Below are 22,341 nucleotides of genomic sequence, written 5' to 3'. Positions count from 1 at the left end.
TGTGAACAGGTGGTAAGAAATTCAAAGGATAAGGCTACTGGGACATTAGCCTTTAATGGAACTTCAAAGACAATTACTACTGAACTTAAGTAGAAAAACCAAAGAGGATTCTCATAATCTTTACTCATCTTAGAATTGGTCAAGACAGTTAAGGTCATTCAGAGACTCTTATTATTCTGCTAGTCCCTTAATCTGCTTTATTTCAGTTATTACAGTTGCTTAGATTTCTGGTTTGAAATCTAGCTGTTCATAAGTTTCCCTTAGATTACATTTTGAAATATACTTATCTGACTCTTCTCCCCAGAAGTTTTGCTTCAATTTTGGAAAGCATCAGCATAGAATACCATACAAATAAGACACCTGGTTTTCACGTACTTGGTATTTTACAAACTGTAATTCCCAAATACTCATAGTTTTAAATATGACTTCTGGAAAGTGTATATTCATCAAGTACTAAGCCAAATACATTTTTTTCCAAAAAAAAAAATATTTTCTAAAATATGCATGGAAGCCTTCTATGTTTCTTTTATGCTTTCATTCACTTGAAACACATTGGATTTATGATTAAGTTTTAATATATGTGTCAATCTCAGAAAAAGATGTGGAAGAGATTCCAATTTTTTGCCCCTTTGTTTTTTTCACAATACCAGAATCCAGTGTTCTGCCTGATAAATAACCTTTGAATAAAACAGTGAATGACGGCAAGAAAACATTCACTCATCCTGAACATCCATTCCAGTAATGTGTGCTTTGATTACCTAAATCCTTATAATTCAACTATAGATAAATCATAACAGGTCTATCACCAATTTTGAATAAATATACAGTAAACGGTGCACTATGTTCAATGTGAGTGGGTAAATACTCAGGCAAATGCCGTAGAAGTTACTACCTTTGTATTTGATTACATGAAAAATCAGGTAGTTACTGTGAACATAGTAACCATTACCAGTGATGTCTAAAACATTCTGTGATCGTGGATTGGAAGAAAAAATATTGTTAAAATGTCTATCCTACACAAAGAAATTTACACATTTGATGGAATTCCTATCAGTATACCACTAGCATTTTTTCACAGAGCTAGAAAGCACAATCCTAAAATTTGTATGGAACCACAAAAGACCCTGAATAGCCAAAGCAACCTTGAGGTAGAAAAGCAAAGCTGGAGGCATCACAATTCCAGACTTTGAGTTATGTTACAAAGCTGTAGTGATCAAAATAGTATAGGACTCACACAAAAATAGATACATAGATTAATAGAACATAATAGAAAATTCAGAAATGAACCCACAATTATATGGTCAACTAATCTTTAACAAAGCAGGAAAAAAGTTCCAGTGAGAAAAAGACAACCTCTTCAACAAATCGTGTTGGGGAAACTGGGAAAATAATGAAATTGGACCACTTTTTTACACAATACACAAAAATAAATTCAAAATGGATTAAGTATGTAAATATGAGTCTTGAAACCATTAAAATCCTAGAGGAGAACACAGGTGGTAACTTCTTTGACATTGGCTGAAGCTCTATCTTTCTAAATATGCCTTCTGAGGCAAGGGAAATGAAAGCAAAAATAAACTATTGGGACTTCATCAGAAATAAAAGCTTCTACACAATGAGGGAAACATCAACAAAACTAAAAAGCAACCTATGGAATGGGAGAAGATATTTGCAAATATCTGATAAAGGGTTAGTATCCAAAATATATAAAGAATTTATAAAACTCAACACCCAAGAAACAAATAATTTAATTAAAAGATGAGCAGAAGACATGAATAGACAGTTTTCCAAAGAAGACACCCCAATGGCCAACAGACACATGAAAAGATGCTCAACGTCACTGATCATCGGGGAAATACAAATCTAACTTCACTGAAATATTACCTCACACCTGTCAGAATGACTAAAATTAACAAAATAGGAAACAAGTGTTGGTGAGGATGCAGAGAAAAGGGGATTGCATTGTTATTGGCAATGCAAACTGGTGGAAGCCACTCTGGAAAACAGTATGGAGGTTCCGCAAAAGTTAAAAATAGAACTAGCATGCAATCTAACAATTGCACTACTAGGTATTTACCCAATGAATACAAAAATACTAATTCAAAGGGATACAGGCACCCCAATGTTTATAGGCACATTATATGCAATTGACAAATTACAAAACAACTCAAGTGTCCACCAATTAATGATGGATAAAGAAGACATATATACCATGGAATATATTCAGCCATAGAAAAGAATGAAATCTTGCCATTTGCAAAGACACGTATGGGGCTAGAGAGTATTATGCTAAGCAAAATAAGTCAATCAGAGAAAGACAAATACCATATGATTCACTCATATGTAGAAATTTAAGAAGCAAAACGAATGAACAAAGAGGAATAAAAAGAGAGAGGGAGGAAAACCAATAAACAGACTCTTAACAATGAAGAATAAACTGATGGTTACCAGAGGAGAGGTGAGGGGGTCGGTAAAATAGGTGATGGAGATTAAGGAGTGCACTTGCTGAGATGAGGGCCAGATGATATATGGAAGTGTTGGATCACTGTATTGTACACCTGAAACTAATATTACACTGCATGTTAACTAACTGGAATTTAGATAAAATCTTAAAAATACCCAAAACGAAAAAAAAAAAAAAAACACCAATGTACCCCTGATTACAACAGTTTAATTCCCGTTAGTATACTTTCACATTGTTTCTGTTGGTTAAATGATGCCACTTGACAATTCCGAAACTCTATGAAGCTTTTTCCAAAAGCAGTATCTCCTGTTAACCCCTACCTACAGAGGATGGTCGCCATTGAAATTCGCCAAAGAGAATGGTGTGAGCCTCACCAGTGAATTTTTACTGCTTTAATCTCCTAGGGAATATGGCCTAGTGGGCATTCTCTGTACACAAGCTATAATATTCTAACACTTCAGTCTTTTCCTTCCAGGCCTTCTGACCCTTTCCTCAGCACATTTCAAAGGCAGTACCAGAATTCTTTTCTCATCTAGAACTGACTCTCTTTAATTACGAGCTTTAAGGAATCATTTTCAACAACAAATTTGTATTGACTTCAGTAGTTCCTGTTAAAATGTTGAAACTCTAGTCATGAAAGAGTATTCTAATGTCAACAATTTATCTCCTCTCCAACCTTTAATGAGTAGTCAAACAAGCCCAATATCATGATCAGCTCCAAGCATATCTACCAGTTCCTGCTGAACTGCATTAGACAAGCTTTGCAATCCTTTCTACATGTACTCTTTTTCTCCTAGAATAAAAAGCACAGATTATATTGAGACCTGATCATTGGCTTGCAGACAATAAGGAGAAATAATGAGGAATCTTGAGGTAACAGACAAATCATTTTATACAACAGAAAATCCACGTGCATATCTCACTACATATGAATATTTAGCATTTGATAAAGGTGGCATCTGAAATTACTGGAGTAAAACTAGACTCCAAAATGGTTTTCAAAAAACTTTGTAGCTAGTTGGGAAATAAAAATTAAAATTTAAGAGGCATCTGGGTAGCTCAGTTGGTTAAGGGCCTGACATCGGCTCAGGTCATGATTTCATGGTTAGTGAGTTCCAGCCCCGCATCAGGCTCTGTGCTGACAGCTCACAGCCTGGAGCCTGCTTCAGATTCTATCTGTCTGTCTCTCTCTCTGTCCCTCTCCCTGCCACATGCACGCTGTCTCCCCCCCCCCCCCCCCCGTCTCTCTCTCTCTCTCAAAAAAAAAAAAAAAAAAAAAAGAAAAAGAAAAAAAACACTAAAAAATTAAAATTTAATCTGTATCTGATATCATACATTCATAAAAATCTAATTGGTTTGGAAATCTAAGTATAATAAATAAAATCAAACAATTACCAGAAGAAAACATTGGGGAAAGACTCTACATATGATTTAAATTTCTGACGTATTAAAGGACGTATTTCTCTTAAATAACTATGAGTAAATAAAATAACTTTTTGAAAAGAAACATAAAGAATCAAAAGGCACATGATAAAGTGGAATATGTTATTTACAACATATCATAGACAAAGGATTAATATGCATAAGGCTTAAAAGTCTAGGAAAAAGAGGTCAAAAACCTGGTCACAAAAATGATATCAGAGTAATCTAAAACATATGTAAAATAAGTAAATTTAACCATAAGTAAGATGCAAAATAAAATACATGAAGATTTTATTTCTACCAATTAGGCAAGAATTCAAAAGTGTGACAAATATACACTTTTGCAAGAGGTAACAGATATTTATAAGCATTGCTGCAAATAATGAAAAAGATACAAGCTTACTTTTTTTTTTCAATTTATTTATTTATTTTGATAGTGGGGCAGGGAGGGGCAGAAAGGAGAGAGAATCACAAGCTGGCAACACACTGTCAGTGCAGAGCTGGATGTGGGGCTCAATGTCACTAACTGTGAGATCAGGACTGGAGCAGAAATGGAGAGTCAGACGCTTAACTGACAGTCTCAGGCACCCTCAAACTCATTTTGTTTTGTTTTTTTTTCAATAAAGATAAGCCAGACAGTGCTTTCCATTATACATTGCTAAGTGAAAAAGCTATTGGAAAAGATTGTCTACAGTAAGCCCTTCTTTGCATTGAAAAAAAAAAAAAATGTGGCAGTTAAAAAAATGCATTCATTTGCTTAGGTTTGCATAACAATAATAAAAACCTAACGTATATATTTACCTATGGGGGGGGGTGGGGCTACATTGAGAAGGAAAGAAGGCAATAGATATTACTTGAAGTTTACCTGTTAGTATCATTTTGACTTTTGAAATAATATGGTTTACATAATTGAAAATATGTAAAAAATAGATATGGGAAAATAGGGAAAATCTCATACTGACTACAAAAACAAAAATGTTTTACACTTGAAACTAATGTAACATTGTGTGTCAACTATACTCTTGTTAAAAATATTTTAATATAATTTTAGGTAAAATTTTAACATAACCACAGAGCTTTTAAAATAGAACAAATTAAAGAAATTAAATACTTTTCTAACATATTATTTTAACTATATATTCTTAGCAGGATATATTCTGAGGGAAAAATAAAAATATTGCAAAGATATTTTGCACTTTAGTACGTTTGTTTTTTACTGTACTAAGTGCAACAATTCTAAGAATATTTCCTGCTTATTATAGATTGAACAAATGAGTAATATATTAATGCACATACTGTTTCACTATGGGAGAAACAAGATAAAAATTATGAAATAGGAAAAAAACATATTTTTGGATTGCAATAAGTGGTATTACTAACACAATGACAACATAATACAATCTATATCCTAGTAACAATGAAAATACTATAATCAATAGTGACAGATTCTAAATTGGTACAGGGAAATTAAAAAGGGCAAACAATATTTAGTTGTGCCAGTTAAAAAGATGGGGAAGTGTCTACAAGAACACAACAGCCAGCCTGAAGTGTTCCCATTTTGGCCAAAATGTAGAAGTACACATGAAGCATGTATGAATGTTCATTTTATTGTTCATGAAAAGTGTCTGCATGTCTGAAAATATTCGAAGTAAAAATGTTGAAGACTATAAGACTCCTTATTAAGTGAATTAAGATAATTCACGTACGTTGGTGGAAGTAATGATGTGTCACCATCCTTGCATATCATAACAAAGATGTACATTACCCTATTTTTACTGTATTTCTGTCTCTACATGTCTTCCCATTGTTAATTCACAAATTCTAATAGGATTATTCGTTCTAAAGTTTTATTTTTGCTCTTGTGGCTAGCTTTATACTTTTATTAAATTTTATAAATACTTGTAATACTTTTAATCTTTACTTAAATCCCTCATTAATTTTTATGATATACTTTCTTCTAACTAAGCAAAAATGATTTGAGGTTATTTAGCTTACCTATTATTTCTTCTTCTACTTTTTAGCTGTCTTATTTCTACCTTATAAAATAATATGTTTCCATATTACTCTCCTATACATTTATCCAGTTTCCTTTTTCTCTTTAATTAAAACAAATATAGTCATGCTTACTGTTACAAATTTTCCTGGTTTCCTCAGCCGCTAATGAGTTGCTTGAAGTGTATCTTCTAATACATTCATCTGAAAGGGCTATCATAGCTATAGCTACCCTTATGTTCTTTGTGTGTATGTATGTGTGTTTAAAGACTATTTCTTAAAGCAATTTTAAGTTAACAATAAAACTCAGAGGAAGGTACAGTGATTTCCCATATATCCTCTGCCCCTACACATGCAGTCTCCTCCATTATCAACATCACTCACCATCAGAATGATATATTGGTTACCAAGGATGAACCTACATTTACACATCACAATCACCCAAAGTCCCTAGTTTACTTTACAGTTCATTCTTTTTTTTTTTTAATATTTATTTATTTTTGAGAGAGACAGAGACAGAATGCGAGTGGGTTAGAGGCAGAGAGAGAGAGGGAGACACAGAATCCTAAGCAGGCTCCAGGCTCTGAGCTGTCAGCACAGAGCCTGACATGGGGCTCGAACTCACAAGCTGTGAGATCATGACCTGAGCCAAAAAGTCGGACGCTCAACCAACCGAGCCACCTAGGTGCCCCAACAGTTCATTCTATATATGTGTATGTGTGTGTATATGTGTGTGTGTGTATTTATAAATTATATACATATTTATAAATTTATAAATTATATATTAACATTTAAATGTGTCTACACATATATGTATTTGTGTATATATATATCCTACCGTTTTAATATCATACAGAGTAGTTTCACTGCCCTACACATCCTCTGGGCTCCACCTATTCATCTTACTACCTCCCCACCCCAGACAACACCTAAAAATTTTACCATTTCCTTGGTTTTGCCTTTCCAGTGTGTCATACAGTTGAAATCACACAGTATGTAGCCTCTCAGATTGGCTTCTTTTACTTAGTAATATGTATTTAAGTCTCTTCCATGTCTTTTCATTTCTTTTTAGGGCTGAATAATATTCCATTGTCTGGATGTACCACTGTTTACTTATCCGTTCACCTACTGAAGTACACCTTGGTTGCATCCATCTTTTGGCAATTATGAATAAAGTTGCCATAAATATAAACATCTATCTTCAGGTTTTTGTGTGGACATAAGTTTTCAATTCCATTGGGCAAATAGGAAGGAGTGTGATTGCTGGATCATATTGTGAGTATGTTTAGTTTTGTAAACAGACAAAAAACAAACACAAAAAATAACAAACAAAAAAACACCAAACCGTCTTCCAAAATGGCTATACCATTTTGTATTCCACCAGCAATGAATGAGAGTTGCTGATGATATACATCCTCATCAGCATTTACTATCATCAGCGTCTCAGATTTTGGCCATTCTAATAAGTGTACAATGGTATGTCATTGTTGTTTTAGATTGCATTTCCCTGATGACATATGACATGGAGTATTTTTCATATGTTAATTTGCCTCTGCATATCTTCTTTGGTAAGTTGTGTGTTTAGTTCTTTGGCCAATTTTTAATCTTTTCCTTATTGTTAAGTTTTAAGAATTCTTTGTAATTTTGGATACCATGCCTTTATCAGATAAGGGTTTTTTTTTGAAAACATTTTCTCACAGTCTGGGGTGTGACTTCAAATTCTCTTATTGTCTTTGCAGAGCATAAATTTAATTTTCATGAAGTTCAGTTTATCACTTTTTATGGAGTGTGTCTTCAATGTTGTGTCTATAAAGGCAACACCATACTCAAGATCGATCATCTAGGTTTTTTCCTAGGAGTTTTATAGTTTTGTATTTTACATATAGGTCTATGATTCATTTTGAGTTAATTTTTGTGCAGTTTAATTTTTGTGAATCTGTGTCTAGATTCATTATTTTGCATGTGGATGTCCAGTTGCTCCAATACCATTTGTCAGACTATTGTTGCTCCACTGTATTGCCTTTGCTCTTTTGTCAAAGATAAGTTGGCTATATTTATGTGTGTCTTTTTCTGGCTCTCTATTCTGTTCTATAGATCTATTTGTCTTTTCTTTTGCCAATGCAACACTGTCTTGATTACTGTGGCTTAATAGTTAGTTTTGAAGTCTGGCAGTGTCATTCTTCCAATTTTGTTCTTTAATATTGTTTTGGCTATTTTGGGTATTCTGCCTCACCATATAAACTTTAGGCTCTGTTGAGATCCATAAAATAACTTGCTAGGATTTTTACTGGAATGGCATTGACCTATAGATCAAGTTGGAAAGAACTGACATCTTGTCAATATTGAATCTTCCTACCTATGAACATGGAATGCCTCTCCATTTTTTTTTGGTTCTTTGATTTTGTTGATCAGAGTTTTGTAGTTACCTTAATATAGATTTTGTAAGTATTCTGTTTAAGTAGTTCATTTTTGAGGTTATAATATATACAGTATTTTTAAAAAAAATTAATTCCATCTGTTCATTGTTGGTTTATAGGACTTTTTTTCAGGAAATTAGAAATAGAAGAGAACTTTCTCAACATGATAAATCATAAACTTTTGTATATTAACCTTGTGCACTTAAACCTTGCTATATATAATCTTTTATAAATTTTAGAAGTTTTTTGCCCATTCTTTTGGACTTTCTACACAATCATGCCACGTGCATTAAAAATCTGATATTTTACTTACCAATCAATGTATCTTTTCTTTCCATACCTTGCCTCCTTGCATTACTAAGGACTTCCAGGATAATGTTGAATAGGAGTGTTAAGAAAGAACATTCATGACTTGTACCTGCTTTTGATGGGAAATTTTTAGGATTCCCCATAGTAGATTTTCTGTAGATAGTCTCTATCATGTTGAGAAAGTTGTCTTCTTTTTCTAATACTGAGAATTTCTATCATGATTGGGTGCTGGATTTTGCCAAATGCTTGTTTTTTTTGCATCTATTGATATGATCATGCAATTTTTCATTTTTACCTGTTGGTGTGATGGGTTACACTAATTAATTTTCAAATGTTAAAACAGTCTTAATACCCTGGATAAATCTGTTAGATCAACTAAGAATAAGAAAAAAAAAAAACAAAGTTTTGTTTTTACCTTCATTTATTCCTTCTTTGATAATCTTCTTTTCTTTATGTAGACATGAGTATCTGACCTATATATTTTTCAACTCTGTAAAGAACTTCTTTTAACATGCCTTGAAACTCAGCTTGGTTGGCAACAAATTTCCTCAATTTTCTTTGTCTGAGAAAAAACTTCATTATATCTTTCATTTTTTGCAAGGTACAGAATTCTAGGTCTGTGTATATTTCTGTAAATGTGATATTTTACTTCACTCTCTTCTTGCTTGCATGGTTTCGGAGAAGAAATCCTAAGTAATTCTTATTTTTGGTAGGTTTGGTGTCTGACATTAATTTAAAGAAGTTCTCAATCTTTATTGTTTCAAATATTTCTTCTTTACTTCCTTTCTTCTTCTTCTCATATTCCATTATGTATATATTATACCTTCTCTAATTGTCCCACAGTCCTTGGATATTCTGTTCTGATTTTTTCAGTCTCTGTTTCCTTGCTTTTCACTTTTTGAGGTTTCTGTGGATACATCCTGTACCTCAGAGAGTCTTTCTTCAGGGATATCCAGTCTACTAATAAACCCATTAAAGGCATTCTCCATTTCTGTTAACAGTGTCTTTTATCTCTAGTATTTCCTTTTGATTGTTTTTAGGATTTCCTCTCTCTGCTTACATTGCCTATCTGCTCTTGCATACTGTCTATATTATCCATTAGAGCTCTTAGCATATTAATTATAGTTATTTTAAATTCCTGGTATGATCATTCCAACATCACTGCCATGCCTACCATAAGATTATTGTGATGACTGAGTAAATTAAATAAGCGTAAGTAATTATCTCAATAAATGTAAAATATATGGTAATAATGGTTATCACAATATTCACCTTAGTGGACATATTTGTCCTAATTCCCATGTCTTATCTAGTGACTCCTTCAAATGCAGCTATAAACACAGCTACTTACATGATTTTAGGCTATTAGCAAATAAAAACATTTTTTTCTGACTCCTTCAGGGTAAAAACATACTAAGATTGAGCTCTATCTATCTATATATGCACGTAAAATGATTAGGAAGGAAGAATTAAAACTGTCATTATGCACTGGTGGCATGATAGCATAATACAAAATCCAAGGAACTACAAAATAACCACTAGAATTAATAAATAAATTTGCTAAGATCACTAGATAGGTCAATATAAAATATTACATTTCTATATAACAGCATCATTCTGTAAATGACAGTATACTGATGTAAATTATAATATCACTAAAATAACTATGCACAATGTAACTATACATAGCTATAACATACGCATAATAAAATATAACTATGTATAACTATCACTATGCATAAAAAGCTATGCAAAATATGCATAATGTCTATATAGAAACACTATAAAATATCATAGATATATAGTAAAAAGACATGAATGTACAGAAGGCTACAATTTTGGTGAACTGGAAGACTCAATATTTAAAAGAGGGGTGGTAAATTTGCAATTTATCCTTTTTTTCTTCCTGGCTATTGACTTTGATATTCTAATTAAAAAAATTTTTATAACGACATAAAAGAGAAGGGATAGCCAAGAAAAAATTGCGGAAAATAAATAAACTTGAAGGATTACACTATTAAATATTGAGACATTATGAAGTTACAGTAATTAAGGTAATGTATAATTGGCACAAGGACAGAAAGGTAGATCAAAGTAATTACATTAAAAGTTCAGAAATCAACCCTAAATATGTGGACACATGACTTATGCCAATGTGGTGCAAACAGTGAGGAGTATAGAACTACATTTTAAATAAATGGCGCCATGTCAACTGGGTATCCTTATGAAAAACAATATAACTTGATGCTGATTTCACAGCATACGTAAAAAAGTAAAATCAAATGGATTGTAAATTTATATATGGCAGATGAAAATAAAATCTCTGAAAGACGATGTATGATAATATTTTCATGACATTGAGATAGGTTAATTTTTCAACAGAACAAAAAAACTAATCATAAAGAAAAATGCTATAATTTAATTGACAAATTATAAGACTATCTATTTTAAAAAGGAAACAATAAAAAAAGAAAAGGTGACTTTAAGAAAGTGAAAATGCAAGCCACAATATGGGAGAATGTATTTATAATAAATACAATAAAGGATTAATATTTGTAAATATTAAAATGCTAATGAATCAATAGGTAAAGACCTACCATCCAATAAAAAAATGTGAGGAACACTTTAGAAAGGCACTTCATATTATAGGATATACAAATAACCAATAATCTTGTAAAAATTTGTTCAACTTTGATAGCATCAGTAAAATGCAAATTAAAACCACAGTGAGATGTTATGACATCCCACCAGTTCCTAAAATTAAAAGACAGGCAGTAAGATTCAAAAGCATGTTGGGTAAATGCTACTCTTATAGATTTCTAGTGGAGTGTACATGAATGCAAACATTTTGAAAAACACTTTGTCATGATTTACTATTTATAGATATAGCAGATCCTTTCACACAACAATTCCATTACCAGGTACATTGAGAACAGGAGTATGGGACCATGCAGATGTTTACTAAAAGATTTGTACAAGAATGCCCATAGAAACATAATAACCCACAAAACAAAACATCCAGCAACAACAGAAGAGACAAATTGACACGTAAGAATGCAATGGACAGCAAGCAACAACATGGATGGATATTGAAATCATAATATTGAACAAAAGTTGCTATGTATGAAGAGTACATATATAAAGTTCAAGAACAGGCAAAGCATCTTTGGTATTATAAGTCAGGATAATGGCTGACTTTGTGAGGAGAAGGAAGTGCAATGAATGGGAATGAGTCATTGGGTGGGTGTTCTCAAACATTGGTGGTGTTCTATATTTTTCTATCTGTTTGGTGGCTCAAATGGTGTGTTCACATTATGATAATTCACCAAACTCTGTATTTATGAATTGTGTACTCTTTTGTACTTTTTTATGTTTCAAAATAATATTTATTTTAAAATATTATTTACTCATCAACATCTTAATTTTTTTATTTGAATGTAGTTGACATACAATGTTACATTAGTTTCAGGTGTACAACATAGTGATTCAATTTTTATGTTATGCTATGCTCACCACAAGTATAGCTACTATCTGTCACCAATATATAAGGAAGATATGGTATGTGTATAAATATATACATACATCCACACACATATATATACCATGTGTGTACTTAATGGAATATTACACAGTTAAAAAAAGAATGAGATGCATTAAATATAATTGATGTTATTAGACTGTGTGCACCACTATTTTCCATTGCTGGCTTTGAAGTCATACATCCTATTAGCATTATTTTAATGTTTTTATTTAAATAATTATAATGTCTTTAAATAAAGCATAAAGAGTCTATTATATCAACTTTTGGAAAACAAAACAAAACTCAAAAAAGTATAAGACGGTTTACTTTGTACCCACTCTCATTTATGTTCTGCTAAATATTTATAGGTTTCATTCTGCTTTTTGTTTGCTTATTTATTTGTTTTGTTTTTTAGATCCCACGTATAAATGATATCATATGCTATTTGTCTTGCTCAGTCTAACTTATTTCACTTAGCATAATACCCTCCAGATCCATCTATAATGTTGTAAATGTACCATACTAGTACAAGATGTGAATAATAAGGAAAACTGTGTATATCTGGAGGGGTGGGGGTAGGAGATAAGGGAATGTATGAAAACTTTGTACTTTCAGCTCATTTTTTTTCTCTGAAACCAAAACAATTCTAAAAATAATAAAGTCTATAACTTAAAAAATAGCATATATACAAGATGCATATGATAGAAAACAAAGCAAGGATAATTGCATAAATACCAGACAAAATGGGATTTTAAAATACAGGCATTTTTAGGGTATAGAAAGATTCACTACATAATGAGAAAATTTTAATTTACTTTCTACAATTTTTTGTACTTAAGAAGATGTCTCAAAACCCATAGCATAAACATTGTCATATTACACGATGACTTTATGTATCCACCATTTTAAAGATAGATTTAAAATTGGGTTTTTAATTGGTTCATAAAACTACAGGCAAAAAATTGATACACATAGTGAACATATGAACAGAGGCAGATATAATTTTTAAAAATATATAGATTGTGGCACATGCAACAACATATTACAGAAAATCTAGGACTCAAAAATCACACAGAACATTTTAACAAAATATAAGACCATCAAACAAAGCTCTACAATTGTCAAATACCCAGTATTACATAGATGGTGTTCTATGAGTAAAGAACAATTTGTAATAAATTAGAAATACATTACTTGTTTGTCTGGAGATTAATAAAGCATTTCTAATTAACTTATGAGTGTAAGAAAAATATAATTGAAATTTTAATGTTCAAACATGAAAATACTAGGCCAAAATAAATAATATTAGAAAATAAATTTGGATTAAATTACAGTAGAGATGAACGTTACAGTAAGAGGATACAATAAATAATCTTATGTCTATATATTTGAATAATTAATCTAATTAATCTAGATTGATAGGTTCCGGAAAGATTTGACAATATAAATTCAAGCAGAAATACAAAGCTTGATTATTCTTGTAACCATGAAACAGAAAATCAGCAATTTTACATGCTCCCACAAAGAGCCACAGGTTGAATAAAAGTCAAATCATCTGATTCAAATATAAATTACTCAGCATATTCTATTATTTTCAAAATTTTTATTTAAATTCTAATTAGTTAACATATAACCTTAATATTGGTGTCAACAGTAGAATTTAGTGATTCATAATTTACATATAACACCCAGTGTTCCACCAAGTGCCCTCCTTAAAACCTACCACCCATTTAGCCCATACTCCACCCACCTCCCTCCATCAACTCTATTTGCTTTCTATAGCGAAGAGTTTCTGATGACCTTCTTCCCTCTCTTTTTTTCCCTTTCCCCTATGTTCATTTGTTTGGTTTCTTAAATTCCACATATAAATTCCACACATAAATTCCACATATAAGGTACATCATACAGTATGTGTCTTTCTCTGACTGGCTTGCAAATGTCACAATTTCATTCTTTTTGATGTTAGAATGAGACAAAATAATCTTGATATCACTACCATATGATGATAAGATGAAAAAGGAAAATTTCACGCCTTAAAGATATTTTAAAAATATTAATATAATACTAACTAAATACATCTAGCTAAAGATAACATGTATTTCTCTCTATAAAAAATATGACCAGTTTGGGTTTATTATGGGAATGGGAGAGTGGCTTAAAATGAGAACATTTTATACATTTTATTTGGTTCTTCAACAGATAAATGAAAAATAATGTAATCATTTGCAAACAATGGAGGAAATTTATTTGCTAAACTTCACCCTAGAAACCATTTGGGAAATGAGGAACATAAGAAAACTTGTGAACATGATAAAGGGTACCTTTAAGATAAATTGATAGCAAATATGCTTAAAGGTGGAATATTAGAAGCATTCATTCTCTTCAAAATTAGGAGCAAGACTTGCATTTGATATTGTACATTAGAAATTAGTCAGTCCCTATACAGGAATAAAGTCCACAAAGACCACAAAGGAAAAACCAGAATGGCAGTATTCTCTGATTATACAGTTGTATAAATAAACTGAAATAATCTGAAGATTAGTATATAAAACAATTGACTTTGTAATTAAGCCCCAAATTATTAAAATTATAATTAATAATAATACAATGATATCAAAAGTTAAGGTACTTAGTAATATATAAGAAAATGTATACATCCTTATTAGAAAAAAAATAATGAATATTAAAATCAGTAAAAAAGGCCTAAGTAATGAGACATATAGTATTTGTGGATTTTTATTTTAACATTATTAATTTATAAATTCATTGTGATTTCAAGAAAAACCTCAAATCTCAACAGATTTTTTTTAAGAATCTTAACAATGGATTATAAGATGTATATGAAAAAAGAAAAGGACAAAAAGATAAATGAATAGTTATGAGAAAAACAATGCTTGGCTGGAGGTGGGGTGGGACCATCTCTACTTGTCATTAGGGCTTACCAATTATTAGACTAAAAGTAACTAAGAACCTATGGGATTAGCCCAAAGATAGGCAATTGATCAATAGAACTAACAACCCAGGAACAAACTCAGAAATTGGTTTATGATTAAGATGGCAGTACAAATCATGGGGAAAAAGAAAGACTAACAGATAAATGCTCGGAGACAACTGGTTAACCATGTAGAAAGGTAAAACTGGAGACCGACCTCACATTGCACATAAATAAAAATTTTCAATGGATTAATCACAAATTAAAGGCAATTTTTTAAAAATTAAAATGATATAAAACACAACTTTAAAACAAATATATAAGGCAGTGTTTTTTAAGGACTTCAAAGCTCTAGTCATAAAGAGACTGAATTACTCAAACTAATTGAAATGAAAAACCACTTGTAATTAAAACACATTTTACAGAGAATGAAAAGATAATCCACCTGCTGAGAAAAGATATTTGCAACATATATAACTAACATTAATTCAGCACAGAGCTTATCATTAGATTCTAATACGTCTACAAACAAATGCCAACCAGACAGAAAAACAGGTAAATAACATGAACAAGAATTTTACAAAGAGAACTAGGAAAAGTACCTACATGAAAAAATGTTCAGCTACATTGGTAATCATAGAAATTCAAATTTAGATCACAATTAGATAATATTACATATCCACTAGACTGTTCAAAATTTAAGTTGGATAATGATACATGTTAGTGAAAATGTTGACCAACTTTTATGAACTGCTAGTGAGAATGCTAAATTGACATAACAACTTTGAAAAATGCGGTCACTTAAACTATGCCTCCAGCAATTCCATTCCTGGTGATATAATCTAGAGAAATCAATGTGCACTTGTTCCAGGAGACAGGTATAAAAATGTTTATAACAGAAAAATATGAAAAAATGTTTTTTTTTAATTTTTTTTTCCAACATTTATTTATTTTTGGGACAGAGAGAGACAGAGCATGAATGGGGGAGGGGCAGAGAGAGAGGGAGACACAGAATCGGAAACAGGCTCCAGGCTCCGAGCCATCAGCCCAGAGCCTGACGCAGGGCTCGAACTCACAGACCGCGAGATCGTGACCTGGCCGAAGTCGGACGCTTAACCAACTGCGCCACCCAGGCGCCCCTGAAAAAATGTTTTAATAACTAGTAAATGAATAAATTAATACTACAATCAGTAACAATGTATAGTGCATAGAACTGTGGCAGTATATCATAGAATCAAAATGCCTAAGGTAAAATCGCAAGCCTCAAATACTAGGTAAATTAAGATACAATTTATAAAGTTTTAAAAACAGAAAAAACAAACAATATATTGAACAATGATATAATTACACATTATTTTTATAAGTTATAAAAGAAGAAAAAAACATAAATTCAGTACATCTTTGATCTCAAGAAAGTTAAGAAAATAGAATAAGGGGTAAGGCAGTTCAGGTTATTTATAGTATTATCCTTTTTAATTGTAGTGGTTCACTCATATGTTCCTGTTTTTATTTGTTTCTTAAGTCTTTTGTGTTATACTTCATAACTTACAAATATGTTACCATCTTTTTGAATGTGTCAATAGGATTAACACAACAATTTATGACACAAAATTTTAGCCACAGAACTTGACAGGTATGTAGTGTGGAGAGGTGAATTGGGGGAGAGAAAAGTCACAGAGCTTTGGAGGGTAGGGAGCTGTTTTTACAGAGAGAACAGAGAAAGATAAAGGGGAAGACTGCAGCATATGGAGATCAGACAAGAAAAGCAGTCCCCCCCTTCCACCACCCCCCCCAAGTCCCTGGAAAGAAAGAGAGTGAAAGAGCAAAATAACTCACAGGGGACTGGACAAGAAATATGTTCCCCAAAACCACTGACAGAAAGAAAAGGAGAGGGTTTTAATACCACCAGGATTCTATAAACAGTGGAATGCACAGTCTGAAGGTTCGGAGCTCACAGTGCCTTGTGCTCTGGTGATGAAGTAGGGCACATCTCCAGGGGCAGGCAGTAGTCTGAAGGGTCCATGTGCCACACGGGGAGAAGTGGTTCCCCTGCTTGGAGTGTATTTGGTAGAGGCCATTTGGCCTCCCAGTAGGCAAAGGTCCAGGGGGACCTGGAAAGCAGCCATGTTTGCTCGTATTGGGACAAAGATGCCAGAGTGAAGTGAAAACTGGCACCAGCTTGTGTTGTGATTTACCATAAATTCTGAACCTCTGCCGCTGAGTGATCACATGAATGTTTTCTGGGACAAGCGGGCCCCCAGCCATTGCTCAGTGAGACCCTCCACCCGAGACTTGGTGCAGGTCCAAAATTCAGGGATCTCTGAAGTGTGGGGTTTTGAAACACAGTGCCATCTGAGATAAAAGTCTAGAGGGAGGCACCACCTAAAAGGCGGACAGGCTGGACACGAACGGGGTAGAGGAAGGGAGTAGACGGAGGCCTGAGACAAAAAAAAGACTATTGTGGATCCATGAAATTGCGAAGTTCCTGTGGCAGAGACAAGTGAGGTGGGTGAAGCAATTGTCAACTCTGGCACACCGTGCACATGCCCACTGGCACACACAGATCCATCCCAATAAGCTAAGTAGCACCATCAAGTGGAAGATGGAGCCAATACACCAAGCCCCACCCACCTGCACCCATCAGGCACATCCCCCAGAGCAACACAAATCCATCACAACTGCTTAGTCTATAGACTATAGTGCTTCAAAGTTCAGTTCTAGGAGAAACTGGACGTAACTTCATTACGGTTTCATTCTGTTTGCTGGTTCCTTTATTTGTTTGAAATCTTTACATTTGCTTTTGCTTAAATTGTTTCCATTTTTTCTTTCTTTTCTTTCTTTCTTGGACACAGAAATAGCAAATTCTTTTTTATATTTTTTACTTTTTCTTTAATTTTTAAATTTTTTTCTATTTTATTTATTTTCTTTTATTCTATTATTACTTTTGCTTAAATTTAACTTCTTTTCTTCCCTTTCTCTTTTTTCTCTATTCTATCCAGCTTCTTTAAACAAGTAGATCAAAATACACCTAGGATCAAGCTTCCTTTATTTGATTATTTGTTTTGTCTTTAATTTTTTAATTTTAATTTTATGGATTTATTTTCTTCATCTAAAATGACAATACGGAGGAATTCACTGCAAAAAAAACAAAAAACAAAAAACAAAACGGGAAGAAATGATGGCCAGGAATGTAATCAACACAGATATAAATGTCTGAATTAGAATTTAAAACCACAATTATAAGAATTCTAGCTACGGTCGAAAGAAGACACCACAGAATCCCTTTCTGTGGAGATAAAAGAACTAAAACTTAGGCCAAAATTAAAAATGCTATAACTGAGAAGCAATCTTGAATGGATGTCAGGACAGAACAGATGGATGAAGCAGAGCAGTGAGTCAGTGGTATAGAAAATACAATTATGGAAAATAATGAAGCAGAAAAAAAAAAAAAAGAAAGAAAGGCAAAGGCTCACAATACAAGACTTAGTAAACTCAGTGACTTATTAAAAAGAAATATCAGGGGCGCCTGGGTGGCGCAGTCGGTTAAGCGTCCGACTTCAGCCAGGTCACGATCTCGTGGTCCGTGAGTTCGAGCCCCGCGTCGGGCTCTGGGCTGGTGGCTCGGAGCCTGGAGCCTGTTTCCGATTCTGTATCTCCCTCTCTCTCTGCCCCTCCCCCGTTCATGCTCTGTCTCTCTCTGTCCCAAAAAATAAATAAAAACGTTGAAAAAAAAAATTAAAAAAAAAAAGAAATATCATTCGAATCATAGGAGTCCCAGAAGATGAAGACAAAGAAAAAGGGCAGAAGGTTTGCAGCTCTAATTTGCTCATGTAAACCTTCTGCTCCTTTTTCTTTCTCTTCGTCTTCTGGATTAGTGCTGAAAACGTTCTCAATCAGGGAAAGGACACAGACATCAAATTTCAAGAAGCACAGAGAATTTCCATTACATTAAAAAAAGTCCAACTATCACCAAGGCATATCATAGTCAAATTCACAAAATACACAGACAAGGAAAGAATTAGGAAAGGAGGAAGAGAAAATAGTCATTAAATTATAAGGGAAGACAGATTAGGTTTGAAGCAGATCTGTCCACAGAAACTTGTCAGGCTAGAAAGTAGTGATAGGATATATTCAACATGCTGAATCAGAAATATGTAGCCAAGAATGATTTACCCAACAAGGCTGTCATTCAAAAGATAAGGAAAGATAAGAGTTTCCCAGACAAAAAAAACTAAAGGAGTTCATGACCACTAGTCCAGCCCTGCAAGAAATTTTAAGAGGGACTCTTTGAGTGGAAAAAACAAAACAAAACAAAACAAAGCAAAAAGACCAAAAGTAACAAAGACTAGAAAGGGCCAGAGAACATAACCAGAAATTCCAACTCTACAGGCCACACTAAAATGCATATCTTTCAACAATTACTATAAATGTAAATGGACTAAATACTCCAATCCAAAGACATAGGGTATCATAGGAGATTTAAAAAAAAAAAAAAGATCCATCTATACGCTGCCTACAGGAGATTCATTTTAGACCTAAGAACACCTGCAGATTGAAAGTAAGGGAATAGACATTAAAAGAAAGTGGATGCTAGTGGACATCAAAAGACAGCCAGAGTAGTCATACTTAGACAAATTAGATTTTAAAAAAGAGTGTAACAAGAGATGAATAAGACCATTATATCATAATTAAGGTGTCTATCCACCAAGAAGATCTAACAATTGTAAATATTTATACTCCGGACTTGAGAGCACCCCAATATATAAATCAATTAATCACAAACATAAAGAAACTCATTGATAATAATACCATAATTGTAAGGGACTTTAACAACCCATGGACAACAATGGAAAGATCAACTTAGCAGAAAATCAACAAGGCAATAATGCTTTTGAATGACACACTGGACCAGATGGAATTAACAGAAATATTCAGAAATTTATCCTAAAGCAGCAGAATACACATTCTTCTTGAGTGCACATGGAACATTCTCCAGAATATATCACAACCTGGGGCACAAATCAGCCCTTAACAAGTACAAAAAGCTGAACATTATACCATGCATATTTTCAGACCACAATGCTATGAAACTTAAAATCAACCAGAAGAAAAACTTTGAAACAAATACTTGGAGAAAAGAACATCCTACTAAAGAATGAATGGGTTAACCAAGAAATTAAAGAGGGAATTAAAAAATACATGGAAGCCAATGAAAATAAAAACATGACAGTTCCAAACCTCTGGGGAGCAGCAAAGGCGGTCATAAGAGGGAAGTATATCACAAAACAGTCCTTATTAAATAAGGAAGAAATGTCTCAAATAAACAATCTAATCTTACTCCTAAAGGAGCTGGAAAAAGAACAACAAATAAATCCCCAAACCAGCAGAGGAAGAGATATAATAAAGGTTAGAGCAGAAATCAAAGATATGAGGGAGAAAAAAAAACAATACAGCAGATCAACAAAACCAGGAGCTGGTTCTTTGAAAGAATTAACGAAATTTATAACCCCCTACAAGACTGATCAAAAATAAAAAGGAAAGGACCCCAACAAATAAAATCATGAATGCAAAAGGAAAGATCAAACCAACACTGGAGAAATACAAACAATAATACGATGATATTATGAGCAATTGTATGCTGACAATTTGGTTAATCTGGAATAAGTGGAAAAATTCCTGGAAATATATAAACTACCTGAAGTGAAACAGGAAGAAATAGACAATTTGAATAGACCCATAACCATTAAAAAAACTGAATCAGTAATAAAAAATCTCCTAACAAACAAAAGTCCAGAGATGGATGGCTTTCCAGGGGAACTCTATCAACATTTAAAGAAGAGTTAATATCTATTCTTCTGAAGCTCTTCCAAAAGATAGTAATGGAAGGAAAACTTCCAAACTTATTCTACAAGGCTAGCATTACCTTGATTCCAAAATCAGACAAAGTCCCCACTGAAAAGGAGAACTACAGACCAATTTCCATGAAGAACATGGAATGCAAAAATTCTCAACAAGATACTAGCCAACCAAATCCAACAATATATTAAAATAATTATTCACTATGATCAGGTGAGATTTATTCCTGGGCTGTAGGAATGGTTCAATATCCACAAATTAATCAATGTGATAAATCACATTAATACAAGAAATAATAAGGGGATCCCAGGTGGTTCAGTCGGTTGGGCGTCAGACTTCACCTCAGGTCATGATCTCACTATTTGTGAGTTTGAGCCCTGCATCGGGCTCTATGATGACAGCTCAGAGCCCAGAGCCTGTCCAGATTCTGTGTCTCCCTCTCTCTCTGCCCCTCCCCCGCTTGCACTCTGTCTCTCTCTCTCTCAAAAATAAACATTAAAAAAATTAAAGAAAACTTAAGGAAATGATAAGAACCACATGATCCATTCAAGTGATGCAAACACACACACACACACACACACACACACACACACACACATTTAAGAAAATACAGCAAACTTTCTTGATAAAAACCTTCAAGAAAGTAAGGATAGATGGAACATACCTCAAGATCAGAAAGGCCATATACGAAAGACACACATCTAATATCTTCTTCATTAGGGAAAAAACTGAGGAGTTTCCCCGCAAGGTCAGGAACATGACAGGGATATACACACCTACCACTGTTCAACACAGTGTTGGAAGTCTTAGCCTTAGCAATCAGACAGCAAAAAGTAATAAAAGGTATCCAAATTGGCAAGAAAGGAGTCAAACTTTCACCCTTAATAGATAACGTGAGATTCTATGTGGAAAACCCGAGTCCACCAAAAAATGCTAGAACTGATACATGAATGAATCAAAGTTGTAAGATATAAAATTAATGTACAGAAATCAGTTGCATTTCTATACACAATAACGAAGCAGCAGAAAAAGAAATTAAGGAATCAATCCTGCTTACAAATCGCACTGAAATCAGAAAATACCTAGGAATAAACCTAACCACAGAGGTAAAAATTCTGTATGCTGAAAATTACAGAAAGCTTATGAAAGAAATTGAAGAACACAAAGAAATGGAAAAACATTCCATGATCTTGGATTGGAAGAACAAATATTGTTAAAAATACAATCTACACATTCAATGCAACCCCTATCAAAATAAAACTAGTATTCTTCACAGAGCCAGAACAAACAATTCTAAATTTGTATGTAACCAGAAAAGACCCCGAAGAGCCAAAGTAATGTTGAAAAAGAAAACCAAAGATGGAGTCATCACCATTCCAGACTTCAAGCTGTATTACAAAGCTATAATCATCAAAACAGTATGGTACTG

This window comes from Puma concolor, chromosome C2 (genome assembly GCF_028749965.1).
Source record: "Puma concolor isolate L17-30 chromosome C2, mPumCon1.1.hap2, whole genome shotgun sequence".
NCBI classification, from domain to species: domain Eukaryota; kingdom Metazoa; phylum Chordata; class Mammalia; order Carnivora; family Felidae; genus Puma; species Puma concolor.
The sequence above is the reverse complement of the archived record's forward strand: the minus strand, read 5'-3'. Positions refer to the sequence as shown.